We start from the raw sequence: 22,501 nt of genomic DNA, 5'->3' as shown, positions 1-22,501 counted from the left end.
GGTTTTCAGGGCAGCCAAATTCATCGCTGTTTCCTTCAAGGGCTTCCCTCTGCTACAACAGCTACAGATATGGTAGCAGCCTGATGCTATACCCAGCAAGGAAAATGACAAACAAATGCAGACCCAGATGAAACATGAAGAAAAATCAATTAAACATGTATATAAAAATAATTATATGCTGCTTAAAGATGCATGCAAACTGACATTTTAGAGATGACTCATATTTTCCTGCTTTTTTTTTGCTTTTTTTTTTTTTTTCCTTCCAACACTTCTTTCAAGCCTGCTCTTAGTCATAGTGAGGAGAGCGCCTGCTCACAGAGCTGTGCTGCCTAGACTGAGGGCAACTACCCTAGAAAGGAATCTCACAACTAGAATAGGTGTATCTGCTATGATGGTAAAAGGTGAGGTTACCAGAATGCCTTACCAGATCTACCTGCGTCAACCAGGGATTTTTTAATCTCCTGAAACAACAGCAGCAACAGGAGGAAAAAAAAAAAAAAAAAGCAGCTTAAAAATGCAGAATTACAAATGGGCAGGATAATTAGAGAGCATCATTACAGAATGCTGCAATATTCAAATTAGACCAGCTGTGACCTCATAAGCATGGGTCCAGCTTGATCACCATCATTTGCTCTGAACTTTAGGATGAACATTGCAGGAAAAACGTGATTTGCCCATACAGTAAGCCAGATATTTGCTTTTTCTAAGCAGCTTTGTCAAAAATCCTCAGAGGTGTCATTGTGAGATATACTGACTTTTTCCTCCCCAAGATCTTTTGTCTCCAACCAGAAGTACAAAAAACCCCACAAACAAACCACAGAAAAGCACAAAACCCTGCTGATTGGCAAAGGTACAATTGCAAGTTGCAGCTGCATTTCTGGCAAGCATTAATTCAGGGAGGGAGAAGGGCTGATAGGAAAAAGGGCAATCACACCAAGTATGTAACAGAAAACACCCTCCAGCCTTTTTGGCTTTGGGAAAAATATGATGCTCAACAGCTGGTGCCACTGGGGTCAGAAAAGAGATCAGTAGAGAAAATAGGGCCCTGGGCAAGAAAGAGGTTTTCGATTTAAATCTGAGACATGTAGAGACAGTAATGTCAAGCAAGACTGTTTAGTAGTGATGTCTTGTAAGGAAGTGATGGTGCTGATGTCACAAGCCAGGAAACCAGGAGGAAGGAGCAGCAGGAGAAGGAAAGAAGCTGAGAGGAAAATAAGTGATTGCCCTGAGATGTTTGTTCCCTTTTATTTGTGTGAAATGTGTGAAACTAACCTTCCTGCAAAGCAAAGTGGGCTGAGTTACTGGGGATTTGATCAGTGTTCATAAATGTCTAAAAGGAAGTAAGAGTTAAGCAGATAAGACCAGACTCTTCTTGGTGCTGTGTAGCAATAGGATAAAGAGCAATGATCTAACACTTGAACACAGGAAGTTCCATACAAACATGAGGAAGAAATTCTATACAATGAGAAAGACAGAACCGGAACAGGCTGCCCAGAGAGGTTGTGGAGTCTCCTTCTATGGAGATATTCAAGACTCAGCTGGACACCTACCTATGTGACCTATTGTAGAGTACCTGCTTTAGCAGGGGGGTTGGACTTCATGATCTCTTGAGGTCTCTTCCAACACCAACAATTCTGTGATTTTGTGCGTTAGCGTAGCTGCAGGATGTGGCCCAGCTCTAGCAAAGTTACTTTCAGTACAGTTTCTTTCCAGCTTATGGGCAGGCCAGGGAGCTAACAGGTTCACACATTGTCTTTGAGAGAAATATGAACCTAAGTGCAGGGCTATGTTCAGATCTAGGTGCCAGATGTTGCCTTTTTCTCATGATAATGGCTTTAGTAGAAGCTGGACTGACAGCTGGCACTGTGTGTATTGTAAGAATGGTAAAGAAAAAATTACTTACTGAAAGCAAACCGCTCAAGTGAATTAATATATTTAACTTTTACATAACAAAAATACATCTTCCAAAGTAGTTTTCAAAGAGCCCACGGACATACACAATACATCCTTCTGCTTCTACCACTCTTTCAGAAATGATAGTTTCTAAGAAGTGTGTGTTGCTTGCAGGGATCTCTACGGTTTGTTCTGTATGGCTTGAATTGATTGACGCAAAGTGACATTTTATTTTTACATCTGGACTATTTCATTCCTTTTCTTAACACTATTCCTCTGCAGTGACATATCAGCAACACTGTACTCATCTAAGACTTGATGAATAAAAAGACACACAGAAGGAAGAAACCATCTGGTTGAACGAAAAAATATCCATCTTCCATCCAGGGGACCAGGACTATAAATAAAAAACTACTGATCTGAAAGGATATTTGAATGTACCGGTCAGACTGTTTTGCTGTTAGACACACTTCAGTACATCTTCCTGCAAACCCAGCACAGGCTGACAGAGAACCAATCTACATGCTTTCTGATTTCTCGTTTAGTTTCCAGGCAATGCAATTCCAGTGTAAGGATCATTGTTTTCAAACCTCCTGTTATATTCAAGTTTGGAACAAGATGATGAACTATAAAATTTCGGTACTGGTAGAGATGTCTCAGAAACAGAATGATTAACTTTTCAAAGTGAGCAGAATGATGGCATTTTAATAACATGGGATTCTGATACTCTTCAGGTTTTGTGACATCAAAGCTACTCTATCATTAGAGTAGAAGCTTTGATTTTCAGTACAAGCAACAATCAGCTTAGATGACCAGTCTCTTCTATATTCTGAACATTCTTTTAATTTTTCATAGTGCTTTCAAACAGTGGGAGTGCTGCAGCACTTACAATATCTGCTCGTAAAACAATGCTTCCTATGTCATTATGTTGGCCCACAGTGTCAGAAGTGGATGTTGGTGATATGGCAGTAGAAGATGAACCTTCCAGCCAATATGTCATTAGATTTTGTCCGTGTGCAAAAAGTTTTCCAAGCCCACGGGAATAGCAGCCTTGCTCCCCTGCTGTCCCATACTTTGCCATAGTCACTTTTACTGCAGCAAAGCCAACTGAGCATGTAACATGATTAAGATGGGAAAACATGTGTGCTCCCCTCACTACCCCTAAGAGCACCAGGGATGAGGTGGCCAGCAGCCAGGTTCAAGGAGGCAGTGTGCACTGCGAGGCTGAATTCTGTGCCTGTGAAGGCTTATTACAAGGCTGTTTATGGCCAGCAGGTATCTCTCAGCCTCTCTCTTTCTTCACCTCACTCAAATGCTCCTGGCCTCATGGAAGCAGCAGTCTGATTCACAGAGTTATGCAGTGAGTGGTGGCCTCAGTTTATGAAAGTTTGACGTATGTAAAAAATAAAACCAAGAACACATTTGTATTCACTGCTGAAAGCCCTTGGATTGCATAGTAAGTTGTATGAGCCAGGCACTCCCTGGTGCTCAGCAGTGCTGTTTTCCTGAGCATCTACAGGGAGGCTCAGTGTGGCTGAACAATGCAGGATAGGGAGGCTGAGAACAGACTGTGGCAGGCAAAATGTTTTAGCATTGTGGAACTGAGTTTCGATTTGAATTTGAAATAACTTTTCAGCTGGAAATTAATTCTCTTAAGAAAGCAGGCAGAACAAAACACTGTTAAAAAAATACCAAACTACATTGCAAGAGTTGTTTCTAAATTCCATTCTATCAAAAAAATCTCAATTTCTGAGATGAAAACCATTTTAAAAATGAATAAATATTCAATGTTCAGGGAAAGCATTTTCTCAGCATTTCTGATAACTGGAGGTCACAGCTCCAAGCTGGATGCTTTAACAAACACATTAGCTGAAGTTCTGTACTGAATCAAGTAGTGTTTGGCCATTGCTACACCGATAATACTGATGATGTTTTGCATCTTTTCACCCATGGAAGCAGGCACACGAACAACAGTGTTGTTTTAAAAGTTAGGAAGTTAATTGCTTGTTACACTCAGGGTCACTCCGGACAGGACTCTGAGCACCTGATGGAGCTGTAGATGTCCCTGTTGATTGCAGAGAAGTTGGAGTAGATGCCCTTTAAACTTCCCTTCCAACTCAAACAATTCTGTGGTTCTATGATTGGAACTTTTTTTTGCTTGCTTATGTTGCAACAACCATGCAGTACACTGCTTCAAGGGGTTTGACAACTGAACTTTCTAAATAAAATAAAATAAAATAAAATTAAATTAAAAAAAAAAAATAAAGACCTCAATCCTGTGGGTCTGTTATGCTCAGAACAGCAGCACAGGAGGCACCTGAGGCTATCTACATGAGCAGAGAAATAAGAGAAACAAAACCCTTTTTTGGTATAAAAGACCTCATCCTTTTTGCCTAAAATCGTAGTGAAGGTTGTAGAATTGTATGCTACTCTTCAGAATTGTCAATCTTTAAAACCAGGAGGTCAGTATAGGATGGCAAGAGGTTTGCAAAATTTTAAAAAGCAACACAGGATGCAAAATCCATTTTGCTACTGTTTGCACAGCTCAGTGAAAGAGTATGTATACACTGCTATCAAATAGAGACTTTAAAGCCACTAATATGTGTGGACTAATGGTGAACCATATAAAGGAAAATGTAAAACATTCAGCACTGAAATTTTTCAAAGCACAAATTTGTATGCCAAGCATCTGATAGAAGATGCAGTTTGAATATTTTTCCACTGTTTTCATTCTTTCATTGGTTATATTATATAGGTTTTTATCAGTTTATCGTCATAGAGACTCAAATTGGTCAGAAGAAAATAAGGTCAGTGAGACAGTTAGATATAAACTCACTGTGTAGGGCAAAAACATGGAATTTCCTACATGATTAATTACATTGTTGCTATATCAGCTGTCAGCCAAACCTGTAAATAAATCTACATATGCATATTGACTGCAAAGGAACCACGTCCCTTAGGTAGAATTAAGCACATATGCAAGTGTTAGAAGAGCAAGCATCTAAACTACGTCCCACTGAGTACTATGCAATGTCAGCAACAGTGTAAGAATGATAGTAGTTTTATCTCACTTCTGAGTTTGAAGCTATTAAAAAAAAAAAAGTATGTGTACAACATTGTTTTCTTTTATCTTAATGCAAAGATTCCATATGCTTCTGTTTGTTGACAGCATTTGAAAATGCACAGCTCCCAATGCCGAATCTTTGTCTCACAGTTTCTTTAGGCTCTAGAATTGATGGTATGAATTTATTATGAAATTAACGCTAGCAATGGTTGCGAAGAAAATCACTGGCTATATTTTCCGCCCAAAATAAAGAATTAATGAAACACGGACAATGTTGCCTACATTTTTAACTTATTCACCCAGTACCAAAGCATTAACTATCTTTATTACAGAAAGAAGAACAGTATATGGCAAAACTGAAATTTAGTTGATTGGTAGGGGAAGAAAAGCAGCAAATTAGAAATATGAAAACATAACTTTTTTTTTTAATTCATATCTTAAATTGACAAAGCCAGAATTATAAAATGTTTTCAATTACGTTTGTAGAAAATAAAGGTGAGAAATCACTCCCCTGGAATACAGTCACTTTATTACAATAGCTCACCACCAGTACCAATGCACCACAACACCCTTGATCCTCAAGAAGGTAAGTACCTGTGGAAACCAGCTAGCCTCCCCTATACAAGCTTTGGCTCATGGAGTGTCCCAGCTGGCATCCCCTGCTACTGCCAGTCCATATCACTGCTGTTGGAGAGTGATACTGGTTGAGGATCGTATCATCATGAGACCTTCAAGGCACTGAGGCCAGATTCAGGGCTGGTTCTGGAGGTGTGTGAGTATATCAGAGCCATCATAAAACAAGTTGCCCAAGTTTAATCACTGTGTGAGCCTGCAGAGAACCTAGAGAGCAAGCTATAGACTTGTATTTCTCTTTTGTTTCACTAGCAGGCAATCTAGCACGATGAGAGAGTAGCTCATGCTACTGAACTTGACTTGGGATCCATACTTTACCATAAAACCCTGCTGTAGTGATCAGCTAATACAAAATCTGAGCACCTAACAGTAAGGTACAATCAGTTAGAGAGAAACTACCTATTGTATGTCATGTGAACATGATGTATTTCATTGTGAAAAGGAGCATTCTGAGATAACAGCTACATCCTGTAAAGTTTCATTGCTGGAAACATTAGGGTACTTTCAGCTCTACGAATTGCCTTTCACCATCTGAGCTCCCCCAGGTGAAATGCAAATAAGCAATCTTAATGATTAAGACAAGGAGCACCTTACTGGGCTTCCAGATGGTTTGAACAAAGATAAATGTATGCAGATGCACATATTACTTAAATCTGGTGTGAGGCTTCTGTGCTGCACAGGTTTTGTTTCTTAGATCACTGGTGGGGAAGGATGGACTGAGTTCATAAGAGCCTCAAAAATGTACCTGGGAGCAGAGCAGGTTAGTGATTGAGATGAACAATGCTTGTGCCATTCCTTACACCTTTGTAAGTCTTCATTAACTTGTGCGTACTGCTCTAAAGACAACACTGTCTAAGCACAAGAGGCACTTTCATCTTCATGCAGCATGCTCCTGGCCTGCTAAAGTCTTCTCTTGGGAAGAGAACCAGAAGCACTTGTCTCAGTCTTGTTTGCTTTGGAAGGCTGCTACTGGAAGCTGCTGCTAGAACCTCACTGCATAAGGTTCGTCTTTATTTCACTTTGATGTGTTTCTTCTAAACACTTTCCAAGAAAGTTTTTTATTTTTATATCTATATATACACACACATACTCACACCCCCTCAAAAATACTAGGTAGTCAGAAATTAAGTAATCCAGCCAAACCTCAAGACTAATTAATTAGAAAATATTGCTATGCTACCTCACTGGAGTTTTAATCCAGTTACTCCTTAACTCCATTCCTTGCTATGGGCCACATTCCTTGAACATCCCCCAGCATGCTCTGAAATGTCAGGTTCTCACTTAGAAATGATGACACCTTCTGACATGCATAGATGAGACCTTGGGGCAAGCTTCAGGATATGGTTTAAGTGGAAGTATAAGACACTTAGACTTCATCAATGCCTCACACTAAGTATTCGTCATGATGTGATGGAGGTTTTCTTAGTATTTGGATGTCTAATGAAACAACACTGTACTTGAGAAACAGAATAGAGAGCAAGAAGGGGAACTTAAATAAGAATCCTTTGAATTACCAGGAACTAAAGCAAATAGAATTACTGACTACATCGAAAACAGTAAGACCACCCAACAATAGATCTGTATATACAATTGTAACAGAATGGAAAGCAGAGCAGCAAGGTCCTAGACTGCATCAAGGCAGGGCTTGCTCAAATGTAACAGCTATGAGCACCGCAGTAAAGGAAAGCAGCAGCTTACCTTCAGCAGACCTCAGGCAGGTAGAGATCTCCAGCAAGATACCCTGACCTCCACTGCCAGCTCTTAAATGAGGTCTGGGAAGGGGTGGATCCTGGCTCCATCCCTTCCAGTCACTCAGCTGCATTGCATGCACCTGAGCTCCCCAGCATTGGCCCTGCCTTCCCACCAGGTGCTCAATCAGTGGTTCAGGCTGTGACTCAGCATTTCTGCTACACCCAGTAAACCAGAACAGCAGCTTCTAGAATCATGGTGCCTCCCAGCCTTAAAACCTCGAAGGAAGGGGTAAGAAGCATCCTTGCAGATAACATATGCGAAGGCATACTCCTGAGATGGTGACTTTTTTAGAAGCAGCTACAGGAGCTACAGTTGAGAGCAGCAGCCTATTCTTCCATCTCCTTACTTCACTATGTCTATGATGGGCTTTGAACGATTTTTTACCTTCTCAAATTCTTCTGTACACACTTGGCTGTGCTAACAGTATACCAGGCACTGGCAGAAAGAAACACACCTTCCTGTCACCTCAGGAAAATATTCTTCATTTCCATAATGCAAACTATTAGATTATATAGTACAACAGAAATATACACAGGTATCCTCAATTTACATAAGCTAAAAATTGTTGTTCTGGTATGCTACTATGATACTGAATTTTCATTTTCTTCTATTCAAATGGAAACATAAAGATTTCCATCACTAATGTGGTAATATTTAATGTAAAAAGACTTTGATAACTCTTTGCATCGCCTGCAAGTCAAGCCAGGAATGAGACTATTGGCTTTTTCCTTGCCAAAGCAGATTTATCATTCAGCTCTTGTGAAAAGTTTTATTCAGCAGTTACTGCAGTTACCAACAATAAGGAATCTGTGATATATGTGATACCTAGTTGAATATTTCTTACAGGTGCATGCTGACAACCACTCATGTAAAAAAGCATGAGGGTAATTAGTCTGCAGCTGGCATTTAGCCTAAACCAGGCCTGTGTGCATCTGCCTGGGAAGACACATGTTGAGGCTCTTATATAAAATGCTTCCTTTCCACGGTCATTCTTGAAAGCGTACTTTCCCCATATCAGTGTTCATGAGAGCCAAATAAAAGGTAGAGGAATTGCCCTCAAGGGAAACTCTTCATTTTTATTTAAATGAATAGTTAATGAATCTACTTAAAAAGTACTTGCCCCAGGATATTTCTAGAAAAATCTGTGAACAGAGACCAGTAAAATTAAAATACTAAGTGTTAAACATTTTATGGTTGGGGATAAAGCTTTTTTCTTACTGTAGTGTGCAATAAAAGCACCACAGAAAGGCATGTGGCACATAGCTGTTGGAAGGTGCCTGGTTGCTCAGCGGATGTAAAGCATACAAGATCCTTTAAGGCAAAGATCATCTCATCCACAGCTGGAAACTCCTCCCCTGTCTGGTCTTCTGCTGGAAGAGTGAATACTGTTTCCTTAGGATTTTTGATCTACCAGTTCAGCTTAAGCACGTTTGGGCTGTTTGCTGTGACTGCTTTGGTGAAAGTCCTGGACTATGTCTGGAGGAGAACAAGGCATTGAACAGTGAACATTTCTACTGTTTGAGGTGTAGTAGTGTTTTTTGTTGTTTTGCAGACTAGAGGTTGATTTCTAATATTAATAGCAGAAATTAATGGACATTTATTCTTAAGCATCTTCATGTCCACAAGATGATAGGGATTGTCTCTTGATGCATGGAGAGGCAAAGAAGTATCAGGCAGCAGAGCTCATCTCTCAACCCTGATGCTGCCCTTTCCCAGCTTCACCTCTAGAAGATGGGAATGAGACTCGGACTGCTGTGGTGATTGCTGGAGAAGGAGAGGCTTTAGCAAAACATTTGCAGAGGACCATCACAAGGTGAAGGGCAGCTGGAGATATCCAGGTGTTCGCAGTAAGTGCAGCTGTGCTGTGAGGAATGGGGACAATGCCATTGCCCCATGCTGAGATCAGCAGTACCTTCAAAAAAGAAAGCTACAAGATGGAAGCACTGTATTTTTGTGATTTTCTTCTCATTCAGGCTATACAAAATGCTGAATTTTTCTAATTCCCTAGAATTATCCAATAAAATGACAACACCAACAAAGAAAAAAAGCAACAAAGCCAACCAAACAAGAAAAAAGCATACAAAAACAAACAGACAAGCCAAAAAAACACCCCCAAAAAATATCAGCCTAATTCACTTCTACTGAACAGTGCCACTAAAAGTTTCTCATTCTTCCCAATACCCTTGGCTCTACCTGCGGAGTGTAGCCACAACAAAAGTTTCTTCTACCGCCCTACACCTGGCACCTTCTGTCTGCACTGTTCTCTGCTTTTTCAAATCTCACTTCTTTCACTGTCATTTTTTTTTCCCACAAATATGAAATCATTTTTGCTCTTTCTTCCTTCAGTCTTCATATTGGATTTCATTTTAATTTACTCACTGACCTTTTCCCTTCTCCTGATGGTTTGTTATTGACTGTGTGATACACCAGAGTCTAAATACCTCTTTTATGAGAGTCTCCCTGAGGCTTTCCCAGGCTTGCTTTTATTTTATCTTACAGTGAAGTTGTGTATTTGTGAAATCATTCCCAGCCACCTGGAACCCAGTGAGAGGCTCATTACTGGTTCCAGAGGCACAGGGCTGATCACTGTAATTCCTGAGACTTTAGGAGGAGACTTTTAACATCTCCAACTGACTTCAACAGCAATCTCTCTTGTTCATCTGAGGACATAATTCAAGTCACAAGTCAGCAAACAAGTAATTGACTTTTTTTTTTCTTTTTTTCAGAAAACATGTCAGAGTTAATGGGGAACTACTTAGGCAATTTGAGGCAGAGTTGAGGTCTCATATTTTTAGTGCTTCATATGCTGATAGGTACTGAATTCTGACGCAAAATGATGATCATCCCCTATATTTTCCTGCCAAAACCACAAATCAGAAAATTTCACTGCACTGACATCATTTAAATTGCAAGTCAGAGAAGTGTGTGTGAAGGGTTAATCATCTTCACATTTGAAATACACCCTGTGTTTACAAAATAGATTTCTCATAAGCTCCTCTCTGCAGGCTCTTTACATTTCTCTTTCCAACTGCATAACTGCGTTTGTCTCTTTCACTACAAGCCCTTAGAGAGTGCGACCAGATTCTGAAAGCCATAAATTCTGTGAACTTCGTAATATCTTGAGAGATGCCTCAAAATTCCTTCCATTCACTTTTTGTTTCAAACTATAAATAGAACCTTCTTTCTGCAGCCAGTCTCCAAAGGTCACCTTACGATGTTTTGCTATTTCCCGTATTAGGCAGCAGTGCTTTTCAGCTGACATTCCAACTTCAAGTCATGCATATGAACATGATGTGAGCTTGCTGCAGACTACACTGAGAGGGCTGCAAACAAGACTACTGTATAATTGCTGAGAAGAATATCATCCATTGTCAAAAAGGGCACTTCATCCAACAAAATCTAGCTGCATGAATACAAGTGTCACCAAATGTTTGGCTCATGCTAAAAATATAGCACATTTATTAAAAATATATATTTATAAACATTGGTATGAACAGACACAGATGTTAAGCAAATGAGAAAGTTAAAATAACCACATACCGTATTTCTCCAAACATCTTATCAGTTTTAGGCAGATCTTGCTCAATGCTCAATAGAATTGTTTTGTTTTTTTTTCATGATTGCACCATATGTTCATTCTAAACAAAAAGCTTGTCAGATTAGATGTAAGTAAAAGCATAAACCAAGAGAGAAAATAACATTTGACCTAATGGACACGTGATCTGTGCTATGCAGCTATCTTAGAGTTCCATCTTTGCAGGTATACAGTATACATTTTTAATTGTATATAGTGTACAGTTTCTAATTTTTTTCTTTTTTTTCTTTTTTTCTTCTTTTTTTTAAATTGTGTTAAAACAACATAACCCAGGTGGATTTCTCCAAAGCTACAACTTACATAATTGCAGTCATGTTTTCCCCAAACCAAAAACCAAAGCGAAAGGAAGAGGGCAGGACAGAAGAGTTTAGCTTGTTACTGCGTGAAGAAGTCTTGTTAAATTAATTGTGCTTCAGCCTTCGCTGCCTGCAGGCAGTGCTTTTATGATGTGTTAATATAATACAGAGTCAATTCTGATTAAACAACTTGTCAATAGTCAGTAATGTTTGTTGTCACTCTTAATGGCCGTTTTATCTGCTCTATTTGCATGCCTGCTAGTTTACAACGTTGTGTAAATGTACACAAAAATGATCACAATGAGGTTTAGAATTGTCCCAATAATTCCAAGCATTGCCAAGATGGTTTCTTCTTTGCTCTCCTTTTCTTGATTGCCTTTATCTTCTTCATTTCCACTAGTGATTACCATCTTGGTGGCCAGTTTCTTTATCGTCCCCTTCAGGATAATCTAGAATTAGGAAGAAAAATACCAGAACACATTATTTAGGTTGTTTTTCTGAGCTTATATAAATGGTGGAGAAAACTGCAGGATTTTTGCCTCTTAACACTGTGCATTAAAAATTCATTTTAAAGTTTAACATTTTTTTCTAGCTATTTAGTAAATGCTTAATTAAGTGATAGTTCAGCTAGCCTGGAAATTTCTTATAACCCTCCAAAATATCCTCTGCTTATCCACTAGCCATCATTTACAGCATTAATCACTCATCTGCAACATTGCTATGAAGCTGGTTAGAAGTGTACCACTGAGATGTGACTTCCACCTGTGTCAGTGGGAACTTGGTTTGCATTAGGAATGTAAGAGACATTGGAAAGTTGCAGAAAGCCTGAATTTACACGTTGGTACCAAGGACTGAGTGAGTGAGAGAAACAAAAATGGGAAGAACTTTTTTCCTTTTTTATAGGAAAAACTATCAAAGACAAAGATATTTTGTCTTCTGACAAGAAAGAAGACAGCAGTGACTTGCCTCTAAATAATTCAAAATAACAGCAAAACCAGAATAACATCCATCGTGGCTTTTATTTTCCTCATTCTTAATGTACGATGAAAAGTTCCTTGCAGTGCCGTGAGCTGAGAGGTATTGATCTGCCTGCAGGGAGGATACGGCCATTTCCTAAGCAGCAGCTCTAACATCTGAACTGCTCAAAAAAGAAAATCCTTCAGTTCTGGGACCAGCCCTGACTTCGGGCACTGCTGGAGCTCCCCTGGTGTGCCAGCCAGGTAATGAGACCTGGGTAAATGTTTGATCTTCAAATTAGAAATGGATAAATTCTATTCATCCGTGCTTACATCTATCTAACGCAATTCAGACACAACTAGAAAACCAGACTGACCCAGAAAACTGAAGCAGGCTGGCTGTTTTCCCAAAGCATACAGATCTGCCAACAGCTGAGCTTGGGCTGTGTCCTACTGTTATCTCTGTGACTGCCCACCACATCCTGTGACCTTCCTGCTGCTGGCAGGAGGCAGCAAAAGCTTCCCCAAACAGCTCCTGCACACAGGAGGGAGTTAGTTGGAGAAGAAAGGAGATGCAACCTCTTCTCTTATTCCTCCAGCAGCTAACCTATGGATCAAAGCTGCTGGATCTACACAGCTTGGGCAGGCAGAGAAAAGAGAACTGTTTAGAACAGGCAAATATCCCCCCAGCATCACAATTTGGAACTCAGTTGTGCAGCCCGAGCAAAGTCTTTGTTCATGCAGATGTAGCGCAGCAGAGTACCAAAAAGGTGAAAAGGTCTGGAAGAGTAGAATTTTCTCAAGAGAGACTAGGACAAAAAAAAAAAGAGAGTCCAGACAAAACAGTGCGTTTGTTTTGTCTGCCAGTTGTTCATATATAGGACAGCAACCTCTGCTGACATCCTTGCGAGGACTGGAATCTCAGCAGGTACTGATGATGTACAAGTGATTAGCGGTGAGTAAGGCAGGAGTCGGGGTCTGTGGAGGTGCTACCAGCCCTTACATGAACACTTGTATTAGCATTTACGTGCTTTGCCTTGGTGTCACCAAGTGATTCAGCAGAAAATGAGGCAGTTGGTAACCTCGATGTACTCACAGCAAAGCTGTGACTTCTCCTAGAGGGATGCTGCACCAGACAAAAGAATGCTCTCATCTCACAGGTCTGCTGCTAATCTGACCCAGACAGGCAAAGCTTCAGGGGCACTGGGCACCTCCCAGGGCATGCTGGCTCCTGGTTCCACTCCAGCCCTCACAAACTGCTCCCCACATTCTTCCAGCCACTCCCAATTGCAACTCTTCCTGTTGGACATCCTCTAGCAGCAAATGGTCCTTGCCATATTTGCCCTCAGCTAGTTCCTGGAGGAGCCCAAGTGTCCCACCTGTTGCTTGGTTCTGCTTTGCAACTAGCAGGTGCTTTCCCTGCCTATGGAATTGCCACTGCACAATCAGTGATACCCAGACAGGAAAGCTGGCTCAGGGAAATACCAGGAGAGTTCCTATGAAAGCCATTTACACTAACCTCACAACCCAAGGCATTGAGTCCACATGGCAGCAGACCACAAACCCGCATCCCTAACTGTGCCACAGTCAAGCACTCTCCCTTTTCAGTAGCCAAGATGTGGTCTCTATAGTCAAATACCTGCATTTCACTATTTGTTTGAAAAATCAAGTGGAATCACAAATATGATCAGAACACATCCCAAGACTCAAACAAGAGGATTTGAAGAGGCATTCATGTGCTGTGTCTGAAATTCTGTAGACAGGTTCTACTGAGCTGAGCACTGTTCATTCAGCACCTCCAGCTCTTGTAGAAACACAATGATAGCCAAGCATCCTGTGAGCCCTTCAGGCTCTGAAAAAAGCCAGAGAAGATACACTGATTAATTCATAGGTCTGCCTTATCCTATGGTTTGGGCAGAGTCAACCAGTCAACCTCAGCTGGGGTGGATTTCCACACACCCTGAACTGACCAATATGGGTTGGTCATGGCATCTACACCATGCATGCTCAATAATTCTGTTTCTGGGATTGATGTGAGCAGAGGCAGCTGGAGGGCATCAAAACCTCTACTATGAGCAACACATCTTTTCTAATAAATTCAAAGTGTGCAGCATGCAATTAAAGTGTCAAACTCTTTCCTGCAGGACACTGCAAATCCTAAAATTAACATAAATCTTAAAAGTAGCTAAATAATTCACAAAAGAAAAAGTATATCAAAGACTATAAGATATAAAGAAAAGCCCTCTGGCTTAGGAAGTCCTTGAGTTGTGATTTCTTTCTTTTTTTTTTTTTTTTTTTGAAGCTGCAAAAGTATTCTGAGGAAGTACCACCAGATCCTTGCCTTTTTATTAAAATTTTTCCCATGTACACACTGCTGGCAGCTACAATAGAGGGGTCACCAGGCTGCACAATCTCTAAGCTGAGGTCATGCAATCATTTTTCTGTTCATTGCATGTTCTAATAATTAGCAAGGAGATACCGAGTTTCCTTGGAGGAATTGCTCCAGTGTGAATACACTACTTGCTATTCCATGCCTCACCTACGCTACGAGAGACCACAGTGGGCTTGGTATTAGGAGTGCTTAATATTCCAGCAGGACAAGACTGGGACCAAATACAATTATATTAGTACTTTGCCAAATATAGAACTGTTGAAACAAGGTAAGCTTTGACTTTGAACCGTAAGGAGACCAGAATCAAAATTACTTTTCCACATTTATGGAGTGACCTTGGGAGACAAGAAATGCTCTCCTGATGCCAGATTCAAGCCTTTAACCTTCACAGATCTTGTGCTCAGAGAGGAATTTCGGTTGGCATCTTGTGGGTGTTTTTTGTTACAGGGAAAACAGTTCCCGACATTTTTAATATAATGTCCCTAATTAATGAAAAAGAAAATAAAAATCTTTTGGCTTTCTAGGACCTTTTTCAGCCTTTGTTATTCTCCTCTGGAAATTGATTTCATTTATTTGACATTGTTTCATGTTTTAAAATTGTTATGACACACTGCTCCTTTTATGTTTTTCCTTATGCAACTTCATGCTTGTCAGAAACACTCCTTTTCCTTGCCGAGAAATGCTGATTAATATAGAAGGTGTAAAAAGCACTAGATATACCATTTCTTTAATAATGATCCTTCTTATTAAGTAGTACTTCATTAGGTAAGTGATCTCTTGCCTTATCAAAATGAATGTGCTCCCTATACCATTTTGCAAGATTCATCATTAACCTGGTATCAGCTTTTCAAGAAGATATATAGTCTGTAAAGATATACATGAAAAGTTATTTATTCCATGTATTCTGCTTTGCACAGTGGCAAGGACAATCAGAGGTTAGAACACTTCTCTGATATCCACCTCTTTGAACAACTATTGACTTTGTACATATCTGGGGGATATCACTACATCTCTCTCTGCCTCAGTTTCTAATCTGTGGGATTCTTTCAAGAATAGCCCAGTCTATCCTGGGAAATGACTCATAGAAACAGCAGTGCCTTTCAGAACAGGGAGATGTTAACATGAACAATTTCAAATCCAACTATGTTACAAGATACTCACACTGCCATCTCCACAAAACCATAGGTCTCACTGCATGCTGATGTCATTGTAAGCAGACCTATGGACTAGTCACGGCATTTCTAACAAGAGGAAATAACTGTTCCTTGCCTTCTCACCCTCAGCATGAACAGTCAGTGAGCTGAAAGTGATGGGGCAGCAGCAGGGCTTTGGAAATGGTGGCAGAGAGTGAGTGCATATTTGTTATTTTACTGCAGTATGTTTGTCAAGTTGAAGGTACAAACCACATTCCTTGTGAGGTACCTGCCTGACATATCTGACAGCTTTTGAACATGCTGGCTCCTTGACTTGCTCTTGACAAAGATTAGCAATCTGCAATCTCTTTGCTTGTAGGTCACTACTGAAAGAGTGCCCAAGAGGCTGTGAGCTGGGAGGAGCGCAGCTCCCAGATATTAGAACGGAGAGAAGGGTCTGCTTGGACCTGTGCTGACCTGTATGATCCAGTGCCTTGACAAACAAGAATGGAAACTTCTGCAAAGCTCTGAGGGTCAGGTGCTGAGCAGCCTCCCTTCTCCACTCAGCCACGCTACCTCCATTTACAGCAGCTGAGGAGCTGCCTTCTCATCTTCAGTCTAGCTTGAATATCATTGGGCACAAATTTTGTATTCTTAATACATAATCACGGACAATCACCAGCCAAACTGTTCTGATATTTAAACTTGTTTATAGTCCCCAGGCTATTAGTTGTGATGACACATTAACAGATAAGAGAGCTTTAATTTTCTGGGCATAGTTCCGCCCTCTGGGGATAAGAAACAGAGCAGAAACTTGTTTTGATTAGCAAACTGAAGGAGGCACAGAAATCATACAAAGCAGACTGTGAATTCACCTGCTGCTGGAGCTGCCATCTTTTCTTATTGCACACAGAAGCACTCCAGTTACCAGTGGAGGAGAGGCTTAATGCCACTTATGCAACACACAAAGAGGAGTTTTGTTCCTTTTCTCCCAAGTCCTTTTAACCTCATTTTCCTCCAAGCACAGATGTGGGAAAGCTGCATGCTCACAGAATAAAGGTTGGAAAAGACCACTAATGTCATCTACTCCAACTATCAGCCTATCTCCATCCTGCTCACTCAGCACGTCCCTCAGTGCCACATCTACATCTTTTTTTGAACACTTCCAGGGACAGTGACTCAACCATCTCCCTGAGTAGCCTCTCACCACTCTTTCTGAGAAGAAATTTTTCCTAATATCCACCTTGATATCCAACTAAGATCCAAACTCAGCTCCCATCCTGGACAGCCACTGGGCAGGATGCTGAGCAGTGCATTCCAATGAGTGCCGCACTGCTGCCAGTGGGAGGAAGGCAAAGCCAGCAGAAACATTTGTGATCATCAGCAGCCCTAGGATCCTTTTTCTAATAAGTATTACCACTTCTGTAATGACTTTGTAACCATGTACAGTCCTTGTGACATTTTGAACTGGATCAGTCCTCTCCTAACTTTCACTCACACAATATGTTGTTAGCTGCCAGTCATGATACTGCTCAGAGAGGTATCAGCAGCTGCAGGAGCAACCATCTGCTTTTATTTGCAAAGCTGGATTTCACAGAACTGAAAGACATCATATGAATGCAAGATAAAGCTGAGAGAAGGAAAAGCAAGAGAGAAGCTCTCAGACCATTGAAAAAAGCTTCAAACAAGTCCCTTCAGCCAGAGCAGTCTGCACAGACAGTGCATTATGTATAACAGCAGATGAATCAAAGTGGGACGAGCAGAAGCTAATACCAAGAAGCAATCAGAATACCTTAGAAAAGCAGGGACCTGTCCAAAAGAAGAGGGAGGGGAGGCAAGGAAAGGTGCCCAGGGAGAGGTGTTTCTTGTGGAGAAAAAAAAAGATCAGAAAAAGCAGAAATGTGAGCTCAGTTCAATAACATCTCCCCAACAGTGAGCACAGAAACAGTGTCTACAGCTAACAGACGTCTCTGCGGAGAGAGTAGAAGCACTTCTGTAGTGTTCCAGCAGGAAAGCAAACCTACGTCATCCTGCTGCTGCGCTGGCAGGTTTCAGGCAGTGGGAAATACATGCTATTTATAGCTTCATAGCCACGATATCTCTAAGGGCCTCAGCAGTGACAGACCTCCTCTCCGATAACGGAAAGCACTCCACAACAGTGAGGTTTTTCTGAGAGGGCAGAATTCAAAGCAGCAATGTATTACAGGGCTCACCCTGGACCCCACCATGGGTAAGGTCCCATAGATGCTCTGGCAGCTGTTTTTGTTCCCCAGGCAGCTAAAGGACTCAGGAGAGGTGGAGGATTTGCCTCTCCTTTCTTCTTCTCATTTGTGTCTGAGACCATGCATCACCCTGTGGTACTCAGGATATCTAAGCTCTATTATTAAAGAGACTGGATATTTTGAATATAAGCATCTCTATCTCAGAAATGAAGCTACAGTTTATATCAGAATAATTATCCTTAAACACAAAGCTACTGCTGCAGACTCCCATTTAATGCCTCTTTGTAGAGACTTCTAACCACAGATTCACAAATAGCCTTCAGCTCCACCTGCAGCAAGGATTAATGAAGCTTCATGAGTCCTAGTTTGTGAAAGAAACAAAACTGATCAAAGGCCACCCTTCAACCTAAGCCCTCTCCCTTTGATATAAGATGCCCTATTAAAAACAAATGATTATTGATCAAAACTAGCAAGCTACTTAAATTAGAAGTGGAAGCATATATGATTCAAATTCTAAATTTCACAAACCCAGAGATGATGAATTTTCTGGGTTGGCCCAAGCTGTGATTAAGTTTCTGCATAATTCTCATTGATTTAGAGTGGCTTATTTCTTGTTCACAATCCATTTTTCTGATGCACAGCACTGTGCTTGGTTGCTCAATGCTAATGCTCAGAAGCATTTCATTCTCAGTTGATACCACAGCATATTTGTCATTTTCATCCTTTAAATACTGGGTATTTCTTTTCAGATTTCTTGAGTCAAAAGAGTATTTCATCCCTTGTACTATTCTGGTAGTCAACTCTGATACCCTCTATTAGCAATAAGAATGGGAGAATGATGGGAATTATGTTTTTTTTGTTTGTTTGTTTGTTTTTTTTACATGAATCTTTCTACAGTGTGTGCAAATGTACTGGTTCTAAAAGACAACTGACAATGCTTGTGCTCCAATTTCAAACAATTTATTGCTCTGCTGTTTACAGCTACTATGAAGGCCTTTGTCCCTGGAGGCATGTGGGTGCAAAACTGCACTCAGCTTGCTGGTGCAGCATGGAGCTGGAGCTAAGTGCCGTGTTTCAGGACAGCTCAGAGCACTTAGTGTTGAAACATAAAGGTTGCATATTGTGAATATCATGGTGGAGAACAGATCCTTCATGTCCCAGATTCATCTAGCATCTGCTTAGCCCTGTCTTTGAGAGCCCAAAGGGCTCCTTCCCCTGAAGAGGTAGCTTCAGTGGGGAAGGAGAAGAGAAGACAAACATAATCACCACCAGGTCTTTGGTGTCTCACAACCAGCTTCTTCTCCATCCTCAGGACTGAGCTAGCCTCAGTGGTCGCTTCTCAGGACTGCCGTATAGGATTTCTGGTACAGACCAAACTCGCTGTGATACAAGTGAGAAAAATCATAGCCAGACCTAACCTCAGCTAACAAGATGTCTCCTTGCCATTAGCTGATACCAAATATAGACAGCAAACAAGCATACAGTAATGCTTACCTCTGTACCTAACTAGAGTCCAAAGATCTGCAGGTTCCCTCCGTCAGAGGGAACACCTTTGGATTTAATGCACCTTCATGGATTTTTTTCTCTAATTTTGTCTGATTACTTTCTGAATTCACATCAACTTCTTGTTTTCCATGCAATGTCCTCTAGTAATGAGCTCAAAAGTTAATTAAGGAACATCTGAAAAATTATTCACTTATTATTTAACCTGCCACTTGATTCCTAATGATGTAATCTGGGACAATGCATAATTGTATTTTAAATTGCAAGCCACCTAGAATACTGTAAATCTCCTACCATATCCCTGTAGTCATATTTTTGGTAGGCTGAAAAATCCTATTCTAGTTGTTCCTCATACAAAATCAATACCGTGCTTTTGGTTATCTTTCTTGCATTCTGCAGTCATGCTAAGGGGTTTTTGAGTAACAGAAGACAAAATCCATTCTATGGATTCTTTCATTACCATGAAGCTTCTGTGCTATGTACTCTGAAGATGTGTTGTTCTTACTCCAAAGATTTTATAATTTATATAGACCAAATCTGGTTGAGGGGACACTTTTCATTCAAAGAAAAAAAAAGAAAAAAAAAAGAAAAAAACACAGGAGGGATGGGAGACCAAAGAAGGTTAACGTCTGTCCCTCCTGCATCCCTGAAACTATCACAGAATAAAGATTTGAAGTCAGATCTCTCAGTCAGGTTATATGCTATGGGTATCAATTCAGGCCAGGTCAGAGGACTCTTTGATTCCTAACTTTGAATAGTCATGTTTGGCAGTGCTCGTTCTTATTATTGTGTATTCTGAGAAAAAAAAAAAAAAAAAAAAAAACCAACAAAAAAAACAACACCACACCTGTTAAAAATCTTAAAATCTTTGCCTGAATAAAAATGTCATTAACTGAAACAGCTTGATGAATTATGTGTTAAAGGATCTCTTTCCATCATTTTAGACCTCAGCACTTAAATTTTCTACTTCAAAGGAACCTGCAGGGTTCTCTTTTAAGAGGAAAAAAAGTTGAGTTTGAGGAAAGATACAATACTCAAAAATCAGTGAAAGACTGGTCTCTCCCACCTGCCAGAAGGCACATAACCTCTGTCATAAGAAATTTGAAGAACTGCCCTCACGCCGCTGCGTGTTGGAATGGAAACTGAGCTGCTTCAGAAGATATTTAAGAAATATTACAAGGAGGAAAAATTACGCACATTTATCTTTCTTTGGCTATACATTATCTCTAAATTCTGCCAAGACCAGAAGATAATTTGTCCTCCAATGGATCAAACTACCCTGAGGATTAGTTCTTCAAAATGGAGCTCAGAAGTGTCTCCTCCTTAAAAAACAAACATGCATTGGAAGAGCATCCAAAACCGTGAGGAGTATAAAACATGAGCTCCCTCAGAAAAGTGCTGTTAGTTTGTGGGTCTGCAAAGTCTACGCCATTTTTGCTTCAGGCTATGTTTAATTCAGAAATTATGTACAGCTATTTTAAGGGACACTGGAAATAACTCTAGCCAGTTGACATTCTCTCATTCAAGAAAGTTGTATTATTTGTATTTATACATATAACTTCCTAAGATGGTAACTTTTTGGTTTGAGGTTGCTTTAGCCTCTGGGAAAATATTTTTTGGAAAAAATTACCCAACTTGCCTGGTTACAGAAATGATGTTTGGAAACTGAGAATTATTTTAGCCACGTTTAAATCTGCTGAGTGTATCTGTGAAATACATCTTCAGATTTTAGGCAAGGAGCACGCTAGCGATTTTATTGCTACTGAGATAGCCTGGTATCAGTAATGAAGAAGGTGCTATGCATCTGAAAATGTACTTGGTTTTAATTGATATGTTGGAAAAAATAAATTACATTTATTGTATTTTTTCCTGTTTATTTAATCTCTCTGCTTCAATGATCTGTGCAGAACTTTTGAAATGAGTTTCAAATGAAAGTTGAAATGACACTGATGGTTGACAAGAAAATTTGAATAGCAAAATGCTGCATTTGCTTTTCAAAAATAAATAATTTGTGTAATAAATTTGCAAAGATCAGTCATAAAAGATACAATTAAAGGTGATCCAGCATGGAGTCAGCCTCCTTGTGTTTGTGTATTGCCAAGCAGTTTTTAACTAACCACTTTACTATTCACCAAATGCCAAATTCATTCAGTGTACTGTGCATTTGCCATAGGAGAGGAGAGAAAAAGGCTATTGTTTGCAGAATTCTTAATTATTTTTAATGAAGAACATAGAGTTGGCTGGAGAGTGCAAAAAGGTGCAGCAGTCCTTTGTCTACAGGAGTAAGATGCTGCCCTGAGGGAGGGGACAACTCCCTGATACCACTGATAACACTGCACTGTTATCAGCTCTGTGCACTTCATTTTCTATGTGCCTACCTTGCACCCAAGGGCTTAAGTATCTGCAACAGAGAACACTGGCCATTGCAGTGGAAAATCATGGCCTCATGCAGTATGTGCAGCTAGTACTCTAACAAAAATAAAATTGGGCTCTTACAATTACAGATACTTGTAATCTTGTCTTTTCTGCTATAGGTTAACAGATGTACAAGAGAAAAATGATACCTAGAATTGTTATTAAGACACTATAAAGGTAGCTAAGTCAGTGTTTGCACACAGCAAGGACCTACAATGTGTTCCACATTCCATGGAATGCCCCAGCGGGAAATAGTTTTGCCTTCACAGCAGAATTTGAGCTATGCATTGAACAGCAAAAAGTAAATCAGGTATTGAACTCACAAACTGTGTCATCTATTCTGCACACCATGCAAGACTCCAATCCTGCACAAAAATAGCCTTTGACTGATGTACCTGTGCAAGGTGGCAAATTAATGCAGTTGGGACAATTTTGCTTGCAGTGTTTCTTAGTTTCAAGTGCTGAGCTGTGCAACCTTGATAATGTTCTTTTCACATAGTGTTTTGTGTGTTATTATTACCTATCTCAGCCCTAATTTAAAAATAGAGCACTTTTCTATTGAATGCCCCTTTTAGGACACATTTGGAGCTAACACTTGAAGGTGCCAATAACCTGCCATTCAGGCTATTGGCTCTGTGACAACAGAC

At 40.2% G+C, this 22,501-nt stretch overlaps 1 long non-coding RNA gene across 2 annotated transcripts in view; it reads right to left on the bottom strand.

Annotated features, from left to right (window-relative positions):
* Positions 1-11,140: 11,140 nt before the first annotated feature.
* The window catches only part of LOC128086165 (uncharacterized), a 28,214-nt gene continuing 16,853 nt past the window's right edge, over positions 11,141-22,501 (bottom strand). For both annotated transcript variants that reach the window (XR_008209269.1, XR_008209268.1), the window contains one exon: positions 11,141-11,682. This is a non-coding gene — a long non-coding RNA (uncharacterized LOC128086165). The remainder of the gene's footprint in view (positions 11,683-22,501) is intronic.

Source organism: Tympanuchus pallidicinctus, unplaced genomic scaffold (genome assembly GCF_026119805.1).
Source record: "Tympanuchus pallidicinctus isolate F22 unplaced genomic scaffold, pur_lepc_1.0 scaffold3, whole genome shotgun sequence".
NCBI lineage: Eukaryota > Metazoa > Chordata > Aves > Galliformes > Phasianidae > Tympanuchus > Tympanuchus pallidicinctus.
This window is presented reverse-complemented; position numbering and strand designations above follow the sequence as displayed.